The 22,526-nt window shown below is 45.5% G+C and overlaps 2 non-coding genes across 2 annotated transcripts; both read right to left on the reverse strand.

Annotated features, from left to right (window-relative positions):
- Positions 1 to 21,871: 21,871 nt before the first annotated feature.
- Positions 21,872 to 21,945, reverse strand: Trnat-agu (transfer RNA threonine (anticodon AGU)). Its single transcript has one exon. It is a non-coding gene; the product is annotated as a tRNA-Thr (tRNA).
- Positions 21,946 to 22,023: 78 nt separating this feature from the next.
- On the reverse strand, positions 22,024 to 22,096 carry Trnak-cuu (transfer RNA lysine (anticodon CUU)). The gene has a single exon. It is a non-coding gene; the product is annotated as a tRNA-Lys (tRNA).
- Positions 22,097 to 22,526: the final 430 nt, after the last annotated feature.

Raw genomic sequence — 22,526 nt, forward strand, 5'->3', positions numbered from 1 at the left:
ATACTGTAAGCGTTCGACCACACAATTTCCGCCTTCGGGGTTGGTGAAAAACTTCCACATTTGTACTTCCATTTTGAAGTTATTTAACATGTTTGTGATAGTATTAACGCTGCATACATGTAACTTACGTTACAGTGATATAATGGCGTATTGGATTTACTATTATGCAAATGGGACTAATAGTAAATCGTGTGACGTCATGGTCGCCGTATTGCATATGCTAGAAACAGGGGAGTCCGCCATCTTGATGACGTCACGGGTCAAAGCAGAGGGCAGAATCGGACAGTGCCGTACTGCCTATGGAAGATCATTACCACAAAGATCTGGGCTAGTAGGCCATCTGATATTAGCAAACCCGGCAATGGAAGGACCAGTAGAGGGATAACAGAGTACGGACAAGCAGAGACAAGAATATGCAAAGCGGACGCTGAACTGGCAGACACATGAAGACGGACGCAAACTATTCCGAAAAGCTTACTTACCAATTTCAAGAACTGCCTTTAAATGGCGACGCTACGAATATACTGCAACCAGCCCACGTATTGCTCCCGCAGAGTACGTGAGGACAAGATTAGGTTGTTTAACTACCTTCGTGCGTGCTGTCAATTAAAGATTCTTCCGGCGCTCCATCTGTGAATGCAGTGGCGGTAAGTGGCGGACTACCGAAGTTACGTAATCTACCCATCTAATCTTCAGCATTCTTCTGTAGCACCTCATTTCGAAAGGTTCTATTCTGTTCTTGTCTAAACTACACTCCTGGAAATTGAAATAAGAACACCGTGAATTCATTGTCCCAGGAAGGGGAAACTTTATTGACACATTCCTGGGGTCAGATACATCACATGATCACACTGACAGAACCACAGGCACATAGACACAGGCAACAGAGCATGCACAATGTCGGCGCTAGTACAGTGTATATCCACCTTTCGCAGCAATGCAGGCTGCTATTCTCCCATGGAGACGATCGTAGAGATGCTGGATGTAGTCCTGTGGAACGGCTTGCCATGCCATTTCCACCTGGCGCCTCAGTTGGACCAGCGTTCGTGCTGGACGTGCAGACCGCGTGAGACGACGCTTCATCCAGTCCCAAACATGCTCAATGGGGGACAGATCCGGAGATCTTGCTGGCCAGGGTAGTTGACTTACACCTTCTAGAGCACGTTGGGTGGCACGGGATACATGCGGACGTGCATTGTCCTGTTGGAACAGCAAGTTCCCTTGCCGGTCTAGGAATGGTAGAACGATGGGTTCGATGACGGTTTGGATGTACCGTGCACTATTCAGTGTCCCCTCGACGATCACCAGTGGTGTACGGCCAGTGTAGGAAATCGCTCCCCACACCATGATGCCGGGTGTTGGCCCTGTGTGCCTCGGTCGTATGCAGTCCTGATTGTGGCGCTCACCTGCACGGTGCCAAACACGCATACGACCATCATTGGCACCAAGGCAGAAGCGACTCTCATCGCTGAAGACGACACGTCTCCATTCGTCCCTCCATTCACGCCTGTCGCGACACCACTGTAGGCGGGCTGCACGATGTTGGGGCGTGAGCGGAAGACGGCCTAACGGTGTGCGGGACCGTAGCCCAGCTTCATGGAGACGGTTGCGAATGGTCCTCGCCGATACCCCAGGAGCAACAGTGTCCCTAATTTGCTGGGAAGTGGCGGTGCGGTCCCGTACGGCACTGCGTAGGATCCTACGGTCTTGGCGTGCATCCGTGCGTCGCTGCGGTCCGGTCCCAGGTCGACGGGCACGTGCACCTTCCGCCGACCACTGGCGACAACATCGATGTACTGTGGAGACCTCACGCCCCACGTGTTGAGCAATTCGGCGGTACGTCCACCCGGCCTCCCGCATGCCCACTATACGCCCTCGCTCAAAGTCCGTCAACTGCACATACGGTTCACGTCCACGCTGTCGCGGCATGCTACCAGTGTTAAAGACTGCGATGGAGCTCCGTATGCCACGGCAAACTGGCTGACACTGACGGCGGCGGTGCACAAATGCTGCGCAGCTAGCGCCATTCGACGGCCAAAACCGCGGTTCCTGGTGTGTCCGCTGTGCCGTGCGTGTGATCATTGCTTGTACAGCCCTCTCGCAGTGTCCGGAGCAAGTATGGTGGGTCTGACACACCGGTGTCAATTTGTTCTTTTTTCCATTTCCCGGAGTGTATTAATCGTCCACGTTTCACTTCCATACATGGCTACACTCCATACAAATGCTCTCAGAAACGACTTCCTGACACTTAAATCTATACTCGATGTTAACAAATTTCTCTTCCTCAGAAACGCTTTCCTTGCCATTGCCAGTCTACATTTTATATCCTCTCTACTTCGACCATCATGAGTTATTTTGCTCCCCAAATAGCAAAACTCCATACTTTAAGCGTCTCATTTCCTAATCTAATTCCCGCAGCATCACCCGACTTAATTCGAATACATTCCATTGTCCTCGTTTTGCTTTTGTTGATATATCCTCCTTTCAAGACACTGTCCATTCCGTTCAGCTGCTATTTAAGGAACTTTACTGTCTCTGACAATGTTATACGGTGCAAATCGCTGGCGCTGCTGACCGGCCAAGCGGCGGGTAACGCCTCATCGTGACAGTCGGCCCGTTACGTCCTGGGATTGCTGTTCACTGTTAAATTTAGTAGTAGTTAGAAAAGAACAATAAACTTAATGCGCTAGTCTTGTGGAGTTGCGTTACATCTTGGAGACACTTTTGCTGCATATCATATGAAAGAGAAATATCAAGTACCAAAGACAATGCAAATAAACAAATATATGAAACATACATACGTAAATGAATACAAAATTTGTTTATCTTCGAAATTTGATGAAAGTAGGGGAACAGGGTTGAGAAGTTAGGAGAACTAACGATAAGATTAGTAAAACGTAACAATTTATAATCTCCCGATAACGTCAAGAACGGCCGGCAGCGACAAGGCAAGTAATCCGATTTAGCGCTGCCGGCGCCAAGCGAATAAATCTGTACGAGACGTTTGCGGACGGCAAAGTGTTAATACTGCGAGAGGATACAGTTCACTGGAGTAAGTAGCACTTTGAAAATACTGTTTCTCCACTACTTACGTCTTGCAACGTGAAAGTCAAATATCAATAACACATTAAGAACAAGTGCGCTGATGCGATTAAAATATATACTGATGGTTTCAGGAGGTATGGTAAATATTTTAAGAGGCTGATGATGAATGTAACATCTGTCTTATTTTTCGTTAAATTATTACTTCTGGTTACAGTCATAAGTATTTATTTCGTCTCTTGGTACCCCAGTTGCTATGGGTTTATTTATAGATTGTATCTTTTTTAAGTTGAAATTGCGAACTTCTGCCGAGTTTGCATAACTGATTGTGTGTGTGTGCGTTTTGGAATGGAAATGCTACTTGCAGAGAGTATGGCAGACGATTTTCTAAGTGCAGAGTGCGAGGTTCGAGAGCGTTTCCTCGTGTCTTCGCCAAACTGCGTGAGACTGGCGCAGGAGTGTACAGCAGCCGTAGGTCATGTGAACTTGCAAATCAACAGAGTGTGAAAGAAACAAAGGCATTTATGGAAGAGGTCTCTTTGGCTGCAAGAATTGGTGTGTTCTTCCAGCATGAGACGACCCCTGAACATTCTAGTCCGCAAAAATTACCCAGAAGATGGAAAATGGTGACGTTTCTTGGCCATCAAAGTTCCCAGGTCTCACTCTTTTCTGATTATTGCTTGGGGGAGGCGGTTGGAAGGCGAAGTCCACAAACAAAAAGTGCTATTGGATCTTACGAATTATGAATATAGCTGCTCTCATAAGAGAATGCCAAGACGAATTAAAAAGAAAAGAAACAAACTACGAGCGGTGTTGTCATTAGAATTCGAGAGTGGATTGGAGCAGGAGGTGCAACATATCACGTCATCTTTGAACTTAATACGAGGGTTGACTGAAAAGTAATGCCTCCACCTTCGTAACTCTTCAACAGCTGGCAGCATTGGTATGCAGCAGGTACTGGCTTGTTCCGTAGCCTCTTCTCTACAGCTCCAGTTGGCGGGAAGCCTCAGCACTGAGCGGTTGTGTCGTTACAGTGTAAAGTATAGAACACTGCGCAGGCGGTCGGTGAATGCGATTTAAGCAACGTGCAGTCATTGAATTATTGGCAGCAGAAGATGTCACCCCAAATGAGATTCATCAGAGAATGAAACCAGTTTGTGGTGATTCTGTTGATTTGAGTACTGTGCATCGCTGGGCGAATGAGTTTAAAGATGTTGAGGCGGGAACATCCTGCGACAGCAACCACCGAGTTTCACAAGCAAAATGTTGACAGATTGATTCAGGACGATCGTCGTATCACCCAGAGAGAAATTGCAAGCACTATCGGCATTTCACAAGAATGTGCGGGTCACATTATTCCTTTGCTTGGCTATCGGAATATCTGTGCACGATTCTAACTCCTGAAATGAAAGCGCACAGACTTTAAATTTGCCAGGGACTGCTCTCGCGTTACGAGAATGTAGGTGACGCCTTTCTCCATTCACATGTGGCAGAAGACGAAACGTCAGTCTATGCAATGTCAATACAAAGACTCGCCCCAGAAAAAGAAATTCAAGACGCAGCCCTCAGCTGGAAAAATCATGGCCACAGTGTTCTGCAACGCAGATGGCGTTAGCCATGTTGATTTCCTTGATCGTGGAACAACAATAAATTCGGAGCGTTACATCAGAACGCTGCGAACTCTGAAACGGCGGCTAACAAGGGTCCGAAAGGAAAAGGCAAATGTTTTCCTGCAGCATGACAATGCCAAACCACACACTTCACGTGCCACGACAGGAGAACTTCAGAGACTGAACCTCACCACCGTACAGCATCCTCCATACAGTCCAGATTTAGCACCGTCCGAGTTCCATCTGTTCCCGATAATGAAAGACGATCTGGAGGGACATTTTGCTTCTGATACGGACGTTGAGAGAACTGTGAGACTGTGATTGTGGAAACAGAGTGTCGACTTCTTCCGTGACGGCTTTAGAAAACTTGTTCATCGTTGGCAGAAATGAATCCAACTGGCTGGTGATTATGTGGAAAAGTGAATATTGGTAACTAAAGATCACCTTCTAAGGATTATTTCTGCGTTTGGTTCAAATGGCTCTGAGCACTATGGGACTCAACTGCTGAGGTCATTAGTCCCCTAGAACTTAGAACTACTTAAACCTAACTAACCTAAGGACATCACACACATCCATGCCCAAGGCAGGATTCGAACCTGCGACAGTAGCGGTCTCGCGGTTACAGACTGCAGCGCCAGAACCGCGCGGCCACTTCGGCCGGCTATTTCTGCGTTTGATTTATTAAAATATTCCCATCGAAGCCCAGTTAACGAAGGTGAAGGCATTACTTTTCATTCAGCTTTCAAATTTTGTCTTCTCTTAACGCCTCTTGTGAGTCTTTGTGCGAGCTGCTTTCTAATGGCTGTGTCTCTGTAACCAATAAATATTGGACACATGTTTTGTCGAATATTTTGTTCAAATAAATCTATGCAACTATCTGCAAAAATACACTCTAAGACAAAGTAACGACGCACTACGAAGGAATTAATTATCTGAAGAACGGAAATCTGTAGATATTATCACATGTGCAAAGAAACAAATGATTACAATTTCAGAATAATTTGGTGAATCATTCAAGAGGAACAGGTTCACAAATTGAGCAATTCAATAAAGCGCTGGTCCACCTCTGGCCTTCATGCGGGCAGTTATTCGGTGTGGCACTGAATGAGAGAGCTGTAGCCGTCCCGCTGTTAAATGAACTGCGCACCCCAGACCATCACTCCTGGTTATCGGGCAGTATGGCGGGCGACACTCAGGTTGGTACCCTGAGGGGTACGTTGCCAAATTTGGTCCAACTGGCGCGTAGATCGTGAAAATCCCGACCTGGTTGGAGAGCTGTGCCCATAATGCTCCAAACGATTTTCCTGGCCAACGTAGGATTTGGCAACCACGAAGACAAGCTGTAGAAACTCTCACCGTGTGTGGGCGGAGCCAGCCGGAGTGGCCGAACGGTCCTAGGCACTTCAATCCGGAACCGCGCTGTTGCTGCGGTCGCAGGTTCAAATCCTGCCTCGGGCATAGATGTGTGTGATGTCCTTAGGTTAGTTAGGTTTAACTAGTTCTAAGTTCTAGAGGACTAATGACCTCAGCAGTTGAGTCCCATAGTGCTCAGAGCCATTTGAACCATTTTTGAACAGAAAAACTAACCGACATACGTGGTCTACGCAACGAAAGCTAGCCCATTGGTTGCTTATGAAGGAATACTGGGCGAAAAAGAAGGCCAACAAATGTTGACTACGCGTGGTCCTAAGTGATCCATCCGCGAAGAAGAAGAAGCATCAGAAGTAAAGGGAGAACGTCCAGATAAGTCTAAAAAACGAAACACACACACACTAACGTCTTCAGAATGAAGCCCAGACCCTAGAGAGAGCGCAAAATGAATTAACGTTAACGGAAGAAGTTAGTCATAGGTCCAGAATGCGGTCACGGTAACGTGGATGAGACGGTAGAGCTGACCACGCTACGTATGGCTTTGCAGCGCCGCTACCTCGTTGTGCAAATGCAACGACAGCATCGTAAGTGCAGCATGCATCGAATCCTGCACATCGCGGATGGTTAACACGACACTGCTCCCAAGGTAACGGAAGGCAACACTTGCCGCAAAAGTCTGTAAGTAACTGCTGCACAGCGAACATCGCAACGCCGACAGCATTAGTAAATGTAACAGAATGGCGTCGCAGACAGAGTTGCTCTCCGGGCAACTTAAGCACACCGTCGACGAACTGCAGTGGACCTCCGCGGTGTACGAAAAGGTCCTCGTAGCCAACCTTAACACAGGTTGGAGGTGTAACTATTCTTTGCGATCCGGTCGACTGGTGCGGCTTAGTTCTTGCTGTCAGGTGACGTAGACCGAATTGGCGCGGTTTCCCAGAACATTATGCGGGGTGTTCAAAAAGTCTCTCCGCAGTGCCGTATGCTTGTTCGCCTGCCTGGGTTACTTCCCTTCAAGTGCACTCTCCCAACATTCCACTGTTTCGTTCATCTCTGCCAGCGTCAATAGTATCGTTGGTGTGTGTCGTTACGTGTTGACGTAAACGCTTAAGTTTAGTTTCTTAGTTCGTTTGTTTCGTTTTTGTCACTGTTAAAATGCTTAACATTCAAGAACGTGTGTTTTTAGTCGAACAAGTGTTCAAAGGTGGCGGTAAATACACAGTTTCAATTCGTCAAACATTTAATTCAGTTTTCCCCGAGACAACAGTCTCACATCGCGATACTATGCGAGATTTGACTAACAAATTTCGAAGTACGGGTTCACTGACAGATGCACCGAGAAGCGGTCTTCCTAGCGTTTTGTCCGAGCATAAACTACTCGATATTTCCGATAAAATGTCCACGAGTCCGAACAAGTCCGTAAGAAAACTCGCCCAGGAAATCGATGTTAGTCTCTGAACGACCCACACAGCTGTAAGCAAAAAATTGGAACTTTAGCCGATACAAAGTTACAGTCGTGGAAGAACTGAAAAATACTGATCATCTCAAGAGACTGCATTATTGTCAATGGTTCAATAATTTCGTTCAACAAAATCGGAGGGGTACTCTTTATGAAATGTTTTTCACTGATGAGATATGGTTTCATTTATCCGGGTACATGCAAAATCTCGTATGTGTATTCATGAGGAACCACTTCACTATGTGAAAATAAGAGTTTGGATCGCAATTTCTAGACGTCGGATTATGGGTCCCATATTTTTCAACGAAACAATAAACGCACAACCATACTGGAGTGATATTCTGTACCCATTCGTAGGAGAGCTTGTGTTAAGTCAAAGTCTCAACGGGTATTTTCAACAAGATGGTGCAAGCGCGCATACAGCTCGCGTTTCAGTGTCACTGCTGACGGCATGACACTCGTCGCGCAAGACATTACTGATGCACAGAAACAGCTAGAATTATTACAAGAGCAGGCAGCAAAAATAGGATTACAAATTTCATTTGAAAAAACAAAATTTATGACTGACATCAAAGATGCACCTTCTGATCTCAAAATTGGTAATAATTACATCTCTCGAGGTGGTCGCATATTTCACAGGGACTTTGGCCTTCACGATCGCCTGACCTAGTACCACCTGACTTTTTCTTCTGGGGTGCAGCGAAAGCAACTGTCTATAAAAACCGTCCAAAATCTATCGATGAATTGAAAACTGCAATATCCACTTTCAATGCTTCTGTTACAGAAGAAATGTTACAGCTAGTGTTTGGAAACTTGATTGGACGAACTGAATTGTGTATTCAACAACAGAGGGGACACTTTCAACATCTAACGTGAAAATATGTAAGTAAAAATGAATATTCAATAAATTAATAACTTGTATTTCACTGAGTTTCATTTCGGTATATTGACTGCGGCATACGGCACGCGCGGCTAACAATCACACGGCACTGCGGAGAGACTTTTTGAACACCCCGTATATTTTCGGCGAAAAAACGAGTACTCCTGAGAAGACAACGTCGATTTTGATGGATGATGGCACATGCCACCTGGGCGATAGTTGATAATGGTTTCAACATCGTCCACCAACAATAGCTATCAGAGCGCCATCTGTATCTACCCATTAATAGGGAATCCTCACAGCTGGAAGACTCAGTGTAGTGCAAACGTGTGAAGCAAGCACACGACGTCACGGAGACTATCTGGTTGTTTCCTGTGGGCAACTGAGTGAGACTGAAAGGGGTCAAATTTGTGAGCTTCCAAGGAGGGGGATAGTCCTCTCGGAAAATTGTCATACAAGTTGGACGTACTGCGTCAGTTGTACAACGATACTGGTATCAGTGGTCACGTGAACATTCTCAGACGAGGTTCTTGGTGTTCACGCAGCACAGTCGTCCGACAATACCGTCGTATTGTGATGGCAGCAGTAGCAGACCGTACAGCTACCACATCGCAAATAAGACGGCATGCGAGCCCATACTTGTCAAGACGAACTGTTGCGAACTGATTATAGTCTGTAAACTCAAGAGTGAGCAGCGCTTTTGGTGGGGGAAGTGGCCTTTCCCGGAAGAACGCTGCCACCGGACTACAGGGCCACCCAAAATCTGTTGCCCATTAACTGTCTAGCGGTGTAGATCCGCGTGCAGTGATATACGTCGTTTCTGTCCGTGGGATCTTGGCTGCCAGTGTCAGTGAGTTAACGTTGTATACTTACTGATGTACTTCGATATCCGGAAGTGATGGATAATCGTCTAGCATTGCAGGAAAATGTGCAGAATACGAAGAAGAGGAGGTACTTGCGGAGTAACGAGCGTTCGATCGTCTCTAATGTTATTACAGCGTGTATTAAAGAGGCGACCCAAAAAGAACTGTTGGCTAATATTACCAGTCCCAATAAAGGGCTGCAATGTATGCAAACGTCAGACTCGTAGAATTGGCCGCATACGGAAGGAACGTGAAAATAAACCGCATGGTTTAGTGGAATCGCCGCGAAAGATAACTAATAATCTTGGGAGGAAACCGATCGTTATAGACAGTTTCAAAATCACGTAAAACGTTTGATACTTTTGTTGCTGTTGTTGTTGTTGTTGTTGTGGTCTTCAGTCCAGAGACTGGTTTGACGCAGCTCTCCATGCTACTCTATCCTGTGCAAGCTTCTTCATCTCCCAGTACCTACTGCAACCTACATCCTTCTGAATGTGTTTAGTGTATTCATCTCTTGGTCTCCCTCTGCGATTTTTACCCTCCACGGCCGGCCGGAGTGGCCGTGCGGTTCTGGGCACTGCAGTCTGGAGCCGAGCGCCCGCTACGGTCGCAGGTTCGAATCCTGCCTCGGGCATGGATGTGTGTGATGTCCTTAGGTTAGTTAGGTTTAATTAGTTCTAAGTTCTAGGCGACTGATGACCTCAGAAGTCAAGTGGCATAGTGCTCAGAGCCATTTGAACCATTTTTTTTACCCTCCACGCTGCCCTCCAATTGGTGATCCCTTGATGCCTCAGAATATGCCCTACCAACAGATCCGATTTGATGCTTATGGAACACTAAATCTCTGTCTCGGTCACTATTCACCTTATTCTGAGACATTTTGCTTGAAATATGTGCGCAATAGCTATTCTAAACTCCGCTGAAATTTTATTCGAAACATGTACATCGATTCTGGACTTCCAAGCAAAAAGCTTGACATACGAGGAGCGTTCACATATTAATTTTTATTTTTTGGTAAGAACTTTATTTGTTAATGTACAGCAATATTGTCCTCATAAAAATATTCTCCATTACATACTATACACTTGCGTTAGTGCTTTTTCCAATTTCCGAAATTCTTTAGGAACTGTTTCTTCAGGACAGTTTATTGGTCTCTTAACTGCGCATTTTTAATCTCATCCATGCTTGTAAAACCGCTGTCCTTTAACGTCTGCTTTGAAATGTTTATACCACTTGTATGCCCTTGGTTCACTCATAACAGGCTCACCAAAAGCAATATTTAACATTTGTAAAAATTTCATACACTTTATTTCATCCTTATAACAAAATTTAATACTGATTCTCTAATCTATTTTTATACAAAACAAATAATCGTTGATGCTACCAAAACACACATAACCTTTTTTTTTACAGCTGACTAAAATTCAAATGGCTCTGAGAACTATGGGACTTAAGTTCTAAGGTCATCAGTCCCCTAGAACTTAGAACTACTTAAACCTAACTAACCCAAGGACATCACACACATCCATGCCCGAGGCAGGGTTCGAACCTGCGACCGTAGCAGTCGCGCGGTTCCAGACTGTAGCGCCTAGAACCGCTCGGCCACCCCGGCCGGCTACAGCTGACAACAGAGTAAATACCCAATATGCATAACATTGTACACATACTTTTGAGACATGTTTACGAAGACAGTGGCAAAGAAGTAGTGCAAATGGAACTAATACAACACACAAGATTATAAATTTCTGCTTACTTTTTAAACATTCTTCGTGTTGCAAAAATTGTTAAGTTTCAATGCAGTCCTCCGAAGAAAACTTCTGCCTTTTAGTAGAAACACAAAGTAAGAGCAAGCCTTAATTTATAGAGATTGATTGCATTATATGGGGTTCGTTTCGCGAATAGCAATGGAGTAACATACAATGCATTCACATGAACAGGCATTCGGTCCTATGTTTGTAGTAGAATCCTGACTTCCGTTCTTATGTTAATATTATTTACTCTATAATGTTGTGTTTTGGAAGAAGCTATCGTGTATTGTATTCCTTATGGTCTTAATGCATTTGTCTAAAAATGAACGCAGCCGAGACGTGTCTGTGCACGGCGTCGCCTCAGATTTGAAGACCGCGCCGGGGCAGGGCCGGTACTGCGTTGTGAAACAGCCTGTGGAAGCGCCTTGTGACGTAGCCGGGTTGGCAGAGTGGGGGGACTCGATCGCTCGCTCTTCAGTTTACCGACAGACTATATCGGCAATGGGGCTAGGGGCACGCACACTTCTAGCCCGTCTTCCACTCACGCCACAGCATCGCCGTGCGTAATTCGACTGGTACCATTACAGGGTCACTTGGAGGATGGAATGGCGCGCCGTGGTCTTTAGCGATGAAACCAGATTCTGAGATTCTGCCCGCACGCAAGTGATGGTCGTATGTACGTACGACGTAGACCAGATGAGTGCTGCCTCATAGGCTGCGTTCCTCCAAGACACTCTAGCCCTGACCCTGGCCTTATGGTCTGGGGGGGGGGGGGTGATAATCTACACTCTGGTTCACTTTGGTGCTTCTGGTGGGGATGCTAACCAGCGCTCAGTACGTGCAGAATATTGTTAGACCCGTTCTTGCAACAGGGAGGTGATGTGCTATTCCAACAGGATAATGCTCCCCCACACACTGCCCGTAAACCTCGACGTGCTCTGCAAGGCGTGCAGCAACCTCCCTCACCAACACTATCTCCAATTGAGCACTTGTGGGATGTGATGAGACGAGAAGTGACGCATGTGACTCGTCGACCAACACCTCTTACTGAACTACGCGACCTGATCGAACAGCGAGCCATGACGTATCCCAGAGAAGTATTCGCCAACTCTACGATCGGCTGGATGCCAGGAACAATGCCTGCATTACTGCCCGTGGAGGTTACAACACGTACTGATATGCATGTTTTAGCAAGGGTCGATATTTGGTACCTCAGAACCGCTTGTTTTATTGATCCGTAAATGCAGTCGGTGTGCAGACATTTGCCACGATTTCACCGGCTCCGAAGAACTGAGACCCTTGTCTCCCCCCCCCCCCTCCCCCCTACTCCTCATCATCATCGCTTACTGAGCCTTTCCGCTGGTTTTCTAAAGACAGAACCAGAATCTCTGGATTTTCCTCCTCCTCATCGCTTACTGAGCCTTCCCGCTGGTTTTCTTAAGACAGAACCAGAATCTCTGGATTTTCCTCCTCCTCATCGCTTACTGAGCCTTCCCGCTGGTTTTCTTAAGACAGAACCAGAATCTCTGGATTTTCCTCCTCCTCATCGCTTACTGAGCCTTCCCGCTGGTTTTCTTAAGAAAGAACCAGAATCTCTGGATTTTCCTCCTCCTCATCGCTTACTGAGCCTTTCCGCTGGTTTTCTTAAGACAGAACCAGAATCCCTGGATTTTCCTCCTCCTCATCGCTTACTGAGCCTTTCCGCTGGTTTTCTTAAGACAGAACCAGAATCCCTGGATTTTCCTCCTCCTCATCGCTTACTGACCCTTTCCGCTGGTTTTCTTAAGACAGAACCAGAATCCCTGGATTTTCCTCCTCCTCATCGCTTACTGACCCTTTCCGCTGGTTTTCTTAAGACAGAACCAGAATCCCTGGATTTTCCTCCTCCTCATCGCTTACTGACCCTTTCCGCTGGTTTTCTTAAGACAGAACCAGAATCCCTGGATTTTCCTCCTCCTCATCGCTTACTGAGCCTTTCCGCTGGTTTCCTTAAGACAGAACCAGAATCTCTGGATTTTCCTCCTCCTCATCGCTTACTGAGCCTTTCCGCTGGTTTTCTTAAGGCAGAACCAGAATCTCTGGATTTTCCTCCTCCTCATCGCTTACTGAGCCTTTGCGCTGGTTTTCTTAAGACAGAACCAGAATCTCTGGATTTTCCTCCTCCTCATCGCTTACTGAGCCTTTCCGCTGGTTTTCTTAAGACAGAACCAGAATCTCTGGATTTTCCTCCTCCTCATCGCTTACTGAGCCTTTCCGCTGGTTTTCTTAAGACAGAACCAGAATCACTGGATTTTCCTCCTCCTCATCGCTTACTGAGCCTTTCCGCTGGTTTTCTTAAGGCAGAACCAGAATCTATGGATTTTCCTCCTCCTCATCGCTTACTGAGCCTTCCCGCTGGTTTTCTTAAGGCAGAACCAGAATCCCTGGATTTTCCTCCTCCTCATCGCTTACTGAGCCTTCCCGCTGGTTTTCTTAAGGCAGAACCAGAATCCCTGGATTTTCCTCCTCCTCATCGCTTACTGAGCCTTTCCGCTGGTTTTCTTAAGGCAGAACCAGAATCTCTGGATTTTCCTCCTCCTCATCGCTTACTGAGCCTTTCCGCTGGTTTTCTTAAGACAGAACCAGAATCTCTGGATTTTCCTCCTCCTCATCGCTTACTGAGCCTTCCCGCTGGTTTTCTTAAGACAGAACCAGAATCTCTGGATTTTCCTCCTCCTCATCGCTTACTGAGCCTTTCCGCTGGTTTTCTTGAGACAGAACCAGAATCTCTGGATTTTCCTCCTCCTCATCGCTTACTGAGCCTTTCCGCTGGTTTTCTTGAGACAGAACCAGAATCTCTGGATTTTCCTCCTCCTCATCGCTTACTGAGCCTTTCCGCTGGTTTTCTTGAGACAGAACCAGAATCTCTGGATTTTCCTCCTCCTCATCGCTTACTGAGCCTTTCCGCTGGTTTTCTCGAGACAGATCCAGAATCTCTGGATTTTCCTCCTCCTCATCGCTTACTGAGCCTTTCCGCTGGTTTTCTCGAGACAGAACCAGAATCTCTGGATTTTCCTCCTCCTCATCGCTTACTGAGTCTTTCCGCTGGTTTTCTCGAGACAGAACCAGAATCTCTGGATTTTCCTCCTCCTCATCGCTTACTGAGCCTTTCCGCCGGTTTTCTTGAGACAGAACCAGAATCTCTGGATTTTCCTCCTCCTCATCGCTTACTGAGCCTTTCCGCTGGTTTTCTTAAGACAGAACTAGAATCTCTGGATTTTCCTCCTCCTCATCGCTTACTGAGCCTTTCCGCTGGTTTTCTTAAGACAGAACCACAATCTCTGGATTTTGCTCCTCCTCCTCGCTTACTGAGCCTTTCCGCTGGTTTTCTTAAGACAGAACCAAAATCTCTGGATTTTCCTCCTCCTCCTCGCTTACTGAGCCTTTCCGCTGGTTTTCTTAAGACAGAACCAGAATCTCTGGATTTTCCTCCTCCTCATCGCTTACTGAGCCTTTCCGCTGGTTTTCTTAAGACAGAACCAGAATCTCTGGATTTTCCTCCTCCTCATCGCTTACTGAGCCTTTCCGCTGGTTTTCTTAAGACAGAACCAGAATCTCTGGATTTTCCTCCTCCTCATCGCTTACTGAGCCTTTCCGCTGGTTTTCTTAAGACAGAACCAGAATCTCTGGATTTTCCTCCTCCTCATCGCTTACTGAGCCTTTCCGCTGGTTTTCTTAAGACAGAACCAGAATCTCTGGATTTTCCTCCTCCTCATCGCTTACTGAGCCTTTCCGCTGCTTTCCTTAAGACAGAACCAGAATCTCTGGATTTTCCTCCTCCTCATCGCTTACTGAGCCTTTGCGCTGGTTTCCTTAAGACAGAACCAGAATCTCTGGATTTTCCTCCTCCTCATCGCTTACTGAGCCTTTCTGCTGGTTTCCTTAAGTCAGAACCAGAATCTCTGGATTTTCCTCCTCCTCATCGCTTACTGAGCCTTTCCGCTGGTTTCCTTAAGACAGAACCAGAATCTCTGGATTTTCCTCCTCCTCATCGCTTACTGAGCCTTTGCGCTGGTTTCCTTAAGACAGAACCAGAATCTCTGGATTTTCCTCCTCCTCATCGCTTACTGAGCCTTTGCGCTGGTTTCCTTAAGACAGAACCAGAATCTCTGGATTTTCCTCCTCCTCATCGCTTACTGAGCCTTTCCGCTGGTTTCCTTAAGACAGAACAAGAATCTCTGGATTTTCCTCCTCCTCATCGCTTACTGAGCCTTTCCGATGGTTTTCTTGAGACAGAACCAGAATCTCTGGATTTTCCTCCTCCTCATCGCTTACTGAGCCTTTCCGCTTGTTTTCTTGAGACGGAACCAGAATCTCTGGATTTTCCTCCTCCTCATCGCTTACTGAGCCTTTCCGCTGGTTTTCTTGAGACAGAACCAGAATCTCTGGATTTTCCTCCTCCTCATCGCTTACTGAGCCTTTCCGCTGGTTTTCTTGAGACAGAACCAGAATCTCTGGATTTTCCTCCTCCTCATCGCTTACTGAGCCTTTCCGCTGGTTTTCTTGAGACAGAACCAGAATCTCTGGATTTTCCTCCTCCTCATCGCTTACCAAGCCCTTCTGCTGGTTTTCTTGAGACACAACCAGAATCTCTGGATTTTCCTCCTCCTCATCGCTTACTGAGCCTTTCCGCTGGTTTTCTTGAGACAGAACCAGAATCTCTGGATTTTCCTCCTCCTCATCGCTTACTGAGCCTTTCCGCTGGTTTTCTTGAGACAGAACCAGAATCTCTCGATTTTCCTCCTCCTCATCGCTTACTGAGCCTTTCCGCTGGTTTTCTTAAGACAGAACCAGAATCTCTCGATTTTCTTCCTCCTCATCGCTTACTGAGCCTTTCCGCTGGTTTCCTTAAGACAGAACCAGAATCTCTGGGTTTTCCGCCTCCTCATCGCTTACTGAGCCTTTCCGCTGGTTTCCTTAGGACACAACCAGAATCTCTGGGTTTTCCGCCTCCTCATCGCTTACTGAGCCTTTCCGCTGGTTTCCTTAAGACAGAACCAGAATCTCTGGGTTTTCCTCCTCCTCATCGCTTACTGAGCCTTTCCGCTGGTTTTCTTGAGACAGAACCAGAATCTCTGGATTTTCCTCCTCCTCATCGCTTACTGAGCCTTTCCGCCGGTTTCCTTAAGACAGAACCAGAATCTCTGGGTTTTCCGCCTCCTCATCGCTTACTGAGCCTTTCCGCTGGTTTCCTTAAGACAGAACCAGAATCTCTGGATTTTCCTCCTCCTCATCGCTTACTGAGCCTTTCCGCTGGTTTCCTTAAGACAGAACCAGAATCTCTGGATTTTCCTCCTCCTCATCGCTTACTGAGCCTTTCCGCTGGTCTCCTTAAGACAGAACGAGAATCTCTGGATTTTCCGCCTCCTCATCGCTTACTGAGCCTTTCCGCTGGTTTCCTTAAGACAGAACCAGAATCTCTGGATTTTCCTCGTCCTCATTGCTTACTGAGCCTTTCCGCTGGTTTCCTTAAGACAGAACCAGAATCTCTGGGTTTTCCGCCTCCTCATCGCTTACTGAGCCTTTCCGCTGGTTTCCTTAAGACAGTACCAGAATCTCTGGGTTTTCCTCCTCCTCATCGCTTACTGAGCCTTTCCGCTGGTTTCCTTAAGACAGAACCAGAATCTCTGGATTTTCCTCCTCCTCATCGCTTACTGAGCCTTTCCGCTGGTTTCCTTAAGACAGAACCAGAATCTCTGGGTTTTTCGCCTCCTCATCGCTTACTGAGCCTTTCCGCTGGTTTCCTTAAGACAGAACCAGAATCTCTGGGTTTTCCTCCTCCTCATCGCTTACTGAGCCTTTCCGCTGGTTTCCTTAAGACAGAACCAGAATCTCTGGATTTTCCTCCTCCTCATCGCTTACTGAGCCTTTCCGCTGGTTTCCTTAAGGCAGAACCAGAATCTCTGGATTTTCCTCCTCCTCATCGCTTACTGAGCCTTTCCGCTGGTTTCCTTAAGACAGAACCAGAATCTCTGGATTTTCCTCCTCCTCATCGCTTACTGAGCCTTTCCGCTGGTTTCCTTAAGACAGAACCAGAATCTCTGGATTTTCCTCCTCCTCATCGCTTACTGAGCCTTTGCGCTGGTTTTCTTAAGACAGAACCAGAATCTCTGGATTTTCCTCCTCCTCATCGCTTACTGAGCCTTTCCGCTGGTTTCCTTAAGACAGAACCAGAATCTCTGGATTTTCCTCCTCCTCATCGCTTACTGAGCCTTTCCGCTGGTTTCCTTAAGACAGAACCAGAATCTCTGGATTTTCCTCCTCCTCATCGCTTACTGAGCCTTTCCGCTGGTTTCCTTAAGACAGAACCAGAATCTCTGGATTTTCCTCCTCCTCATCGCTTACTGAGCCTTTCCGCTGGTTTCCTTAAGACAGAACCAGAATCTCTGGATTTTCCTCCTCCTCATCGCTTACTGAGCCTTTGCGCTGGTTTTCTTAAGACAGAACCAGAATCTCTGGATTTTCCTCCTCCTCATCGCTTACTGAGCCTTTGCGCTGGTTTTCTTAAGACAGAACCAGAATCTCTGGATTTTCCTCCTCCTCATCGCTTACTGCGCCTTTCCGCTGGTTTTCTTAAGACAGAACCAGAATCTCTGGATTTTCCTCCTCCTCATCGCTTACTGAGCCTTTGCGCTGGTTTTCTTAAGACAGAACCAGGATCTCTGGATTTTCCTCCTCCTCATCGCTTACTGAGCCTTTGCGCTGGTTTTCTTAAGACAGAACCAGAATCTCTGGATTTTCCTCCTCCTCATCGCTTACTGAGCCTTTGCGCTGGTTTTCTTAAGACAGAACCAGAATCTCTGGATTTTCCTCCTCCTCATCGCTTACTGAGCCTTTGCGCTGGTTTTCTTAAGACAGAACCAGAATCTCTGGATTTTCCTCCTCCTCATCGCTTACTGAGCCTTTCCGCTGGTTTTCTTAAGACAGAACCAGAATCTCTGGATTCTCCTCCTGCTCATCGCTTACTGAGCCTTTGCGCTGGTTTTCTTAAGACAGAACCAGAATCTCTGGATTCTCCTCCTGCTCATCGCTTACTGAGCCTTTGCGCTGGTTTTCTTAAGACAGAACCAGAATCTCTGGATTTTCCTCCTCCTCATCGCTTACTGAGCCTTTGCGCTGGTTTTCTTAAGACAGAACCAGAATCTCTGGATTTTCCTCCTCCTCATCGCTTACTGAGCCTTTGCGCTGGTTTTCTTAAGACAGAACCAGAATCTCTGGATTTTCCTCCTCCTCATCGCTTACTGAGCCTTTCCGCTGGTTTTCTTAAGACAGAACCAGAATCTCTGGATTTTCCTCCTCCTCATCGCTTACTGAGCCTTTCCGCTGGTTTTCTTAAGACAGAACCAGAATCTCTGGATTTTCCTCCTCCTCATCGCTTACTGAGCCTTTGCGCTGGTTTTCTTAAGACAGAACCAGAATCTCTGGATTTTCCTCCTCCTCATCGCTTACTGAGCCTTTGCGCTGGTTTTCTTAAGACAGAACCAGAATCTCTGGATTTTCCTCCTCCTCATCGCTTACTGAGCCTTTCCGCTGATTTTCTTAAGACAGAACCAGAATCTCTTTGGATTTTGCGCCACATTTCTAGAGAGAGTTTCGTTGTGGAAACTATTAAATGCATCTCACATTGAAATCCGCACCAAATTTCGAGCCTCAGCAAAACTTCGCCAGTCTTGGACATTTTGCGTTCGTCTAAATTGTACTTGCCTTTTTCGGTGCTCCTGCATCAGCTTTCTGTCGTGTTTTGTGTACCATGGGGGATCAGTTCCGTCTCTTATTAATTTATTTGGTATGAATCTCTCGAGTGCTGTCGATGCTATTTCTTTGAACTTAAGCCACATATGGTCTTCACTTAAATAGTTTGGAAGGATCGGGGACTGTCTCTTAGAAAGACGTCAACCGAATTTAAAAGATATATTTTGCGTTTGGTTTTGGTGAGTTTCTTTGTTACGGAATTGCGCCTCGCTACGACTGTGTGTTCACTAATCCCTGTATCCGTCGTGATGCTCTGGATTATTTGTGGCTATGAAGTCAAGTGTGTTGTCGTAACCATTTACAATTTGAATGGCCTCGTGAACTAATTGTTAAAAATAATTTTTAAAAAAGCATTTAGAACAATTGTTTTCTATCTACAATAGGGTCTGAAAATGTATTTTTGTCTACATAAGGAAGGTAGATTGAAGCCACTGCCAACTATAATTGTATGAGTGGGGTACCTACTCGTATTTCTGATGAGACTTTCCTTTGAAATGTTCAGCAACTGTTTCATCTGATACCGGGGGTCGGTAAAAGGAGCCAGTTATTAATTTATTCCGGTTGTCGAATATAACCTCTGCCCATACAAAGTCACAGGAACTACCTGCTTCAATGTCGCTTGTGAGCTGGAACACACACTAAATTATTTTTCTTTAAGTTGCGCTTCCTGTGTGCCTTTTCCCTCCAAAACCTCGGATGCTTTCTCTGTGACCCTGTAAATTCCAGAGCTAAACAATGTAGAACAACAACGTACGTTACAAGCATAGCATTCTGTATTACTTCATTTCCTTATTGCTAACATTTTAAAATTGTATGTCGATTTTAGATGACATGTCAATCATAGATGATCTTATCTCTATTTAGTGAACGTATTTTCAGTCATGTTTTGAACATTGTACCGCTACACTTTATTAACTAATGTTTCACCGCAAGGGATATCGCATTTTAGAGAGTAAATTAATATGGAGTATGTCGTTCTACTTTTCAAACATTCACATACGCATTTCTTCTTTCCTTATTGTCTTTTTGGCATTCAGTTGTAGTAATTAAAGTACGCAAAAATGCGGTGATCAAAAAGAAATGATCAGCGTACATTCGCATTCTCTTTACATCGTTCCTTTCTTGTTGCTCTCATGGCGATGGGCTGTTTCTATCGCAATCAGTAAGCATGAAAGGAAGCTGCCGTACAGACAGACGGATCTATATTTATACTTGGCAGAAGTAATTACATACTGACATAATCGTCGATATTGCTTTCGTTTCCCAAAAGTTATAAATATTTCTATTTCGGAAAAGAATCTCTGTATTTGGCCAAGATGTCGAAGAAGAAGGTCCCTTACGTACTGGTTGTATCGAGTAAGATGTGGAGACGGCGGTTTGAAAGCGGACAGAAGAAGTACGAGGAAGGGCGTCCCTTACCTGAGGGATCGTTACTCAAGCTACCTGGCGAAGGGGCAAGTGTGGCAAATGTCCGGCGTGGCAAATGTCCGCCATTCAATGTAGTCAATTCATGTACTCCATATGCACTGTTGCCACAATAGATCTTCAGTGAATTGGAAATCTCTCAAAGGATGTATAAATTTTTTGTCCGGCAGTACATGTCTCCGCCACTACCAACTGCGATTCAAAATAACTGTCAGGAAACCAAGCTAGATTTCGCCTTTTTGGATGTTCTCTGTACAAAATAAATGGGGAATGTCAAAATTATCCTGCCCCTTCAACCGGTGATCCTTTATGTAAACAATACTTAGGTAGACTTGAGAAAAATTAGTTTAATAGTATTAAATGAGTAATTAAGATTGACGACGTGTTAATTAATTGACAGGTGTGAGTTTGGTATCAATTATCTCTGAATTTTATAGGGAGTTGGAATCTGTCACCAGAATTAAAGGATCAGTTTTATTACTCTCTCCTCATTTGCTGTGGGGACTGGTCTAGACAGACGCTGTGGCCTCGCCACGTGCGTAAAGTTATCACATAAACATATCAAAATTGTAACCGCGGTCTAGGCAATAAAACATTTTCGTACATTTTTTTCCATTTCAATAGAGCACAGCACGTCATTGTCAACGGAGAGAAATCCTCAGACGTAAAAGTAACTTGTGTTCTAAACCAAGACAATTACTTTTCACAATGTATATAAACGATGCAGTGGATAACACTAGATGTAGCATGTGGCTTTTCGCGGATGGTACTGCTGTACGCAGAGGGCTCACAATGCCAGAAAACTTTAACGAAATCAAAGAAGACCTGCAGAAAATCCACACTCGGCGCGGGGATTGGGAGTTGACCCTCATCACAGCCTAATGTAACCTACAACACATAAATAGACGGGAATTCACCCAGTATTGTACGGTTAAGGGAATCGTTCAGAAGACTGAGAGGAAGCGGTCACATCCATTAAATATCTGTGAAAAAGTGTAAGAAGCTTTTCAAAGTGGGTCCACCACATAAGAGAAATAGCAGATAATGCAGATTCCACACTGAGATTCGTTAGAAGAGTCGTCGGGCAATATACTGTGCCCAAAAAGAAGGTAGCTCACAAAACTCTCATTCGATAAACACTTGAGTATTGCTCGTCAGTGTGGGCTCTGTACCAGACAGGACTGATAGAGGATCTACACAAGAGCAGCCCATCTCGTCACTTAGCGAGCGCGGAAGTCATGGTGGCCGAAAATGTAAAATTTACTAATTCATCACGGACTACTTGACATTGTAACCTGTATATGCGGGATGTTAACAGTATACATGCAAATACCTATATTGATGACTGAGGTAAGTGTCGTGAACATTACATTGTCCAAACTAGGCACTGAAGCCTTACGTTTTATGTCATAGCAGCTTTTGGTTGAATGCATAGAAAAGTTTCATCATCCAAAACACTTTTCAGATCTCATATTCAGGCAGACAACTGTTTCCTTACATTCGGATTACGAAAATCCAGACATAGGCTTTCTTAAGACAATACACGCTAATGTGGCGATGGTTTCTACTGCTGTCCTATCGCTGTCCATAACGATATGTCAAACCCCTAATCTTCTTTCCGTCTTTTTCCGTTATTGCGAGATTTTATTGGACATAGAAATATAAAAACCAGAAAGCCCACAAGGCACCGGAGGGATTCGAACCCTCGATCTCCTGTTTACTAGACAGGCGCTTTAACCAACTAAGCCACGGCGCCGCACGGGAATTAGTGTTATCTTTGGAATGTACCTTTGTTCAAGACTCCACGAACATATCTTCAAAGAATAAAAATATTCGCCCAACGTGGGGCTCGAACCCACGACCCTGAGATTAAGAGTCTCATGCTCTACCGACTGAGCTAGCCGGGCGCCTTGGGATATCGCGCCCCACACATGTATGAACGTGAGATTGCATCTTGTGAGAAGCCTATTAGAAAAATTATGTAATTCACAGTCAATAAGTATTTAGTACGGTATCTGTTCAATCCCAGCAGTTTCGAACATATAGAAGTTTCCTTTAATTTTCGATATTAGTAGTAGTTGCCAGCAACCTATAACCAGACTGATAACGCTCACGAATGATAACTTACGTCTTGGAGAGTACTTTCAAAACAACGAAATTGTGCCATTCGATGTTAAACTGTTGCACGCAAAAAAAGCATGGTAAACGAAGTGAGAAAGGTGATCATACGCAATGCTCCCTTTTTCTTTTTCGCATAATATTCGGAACAAACTGCTATGACGAGGATCCTGTCAGTAACTTTACGAACAAGACAGATTTTTTCCGTGAAAACATGGC

This window comes from Schistocerca serialis, chromosome 12, assembly GCF_023864345.2.
Source record: "Schistocerca serialis cubense isolate TAMUIC-IGC-003099 chromosome 12, iqSchSeri2.2, whole genome shotgun sequence".
Lineage (NCBI taxonomy): Eukaryota > Metazoa > Arthropoda > Insecta > Orthoptera > Acrididae > Schistocerca > Schistocerca serialis.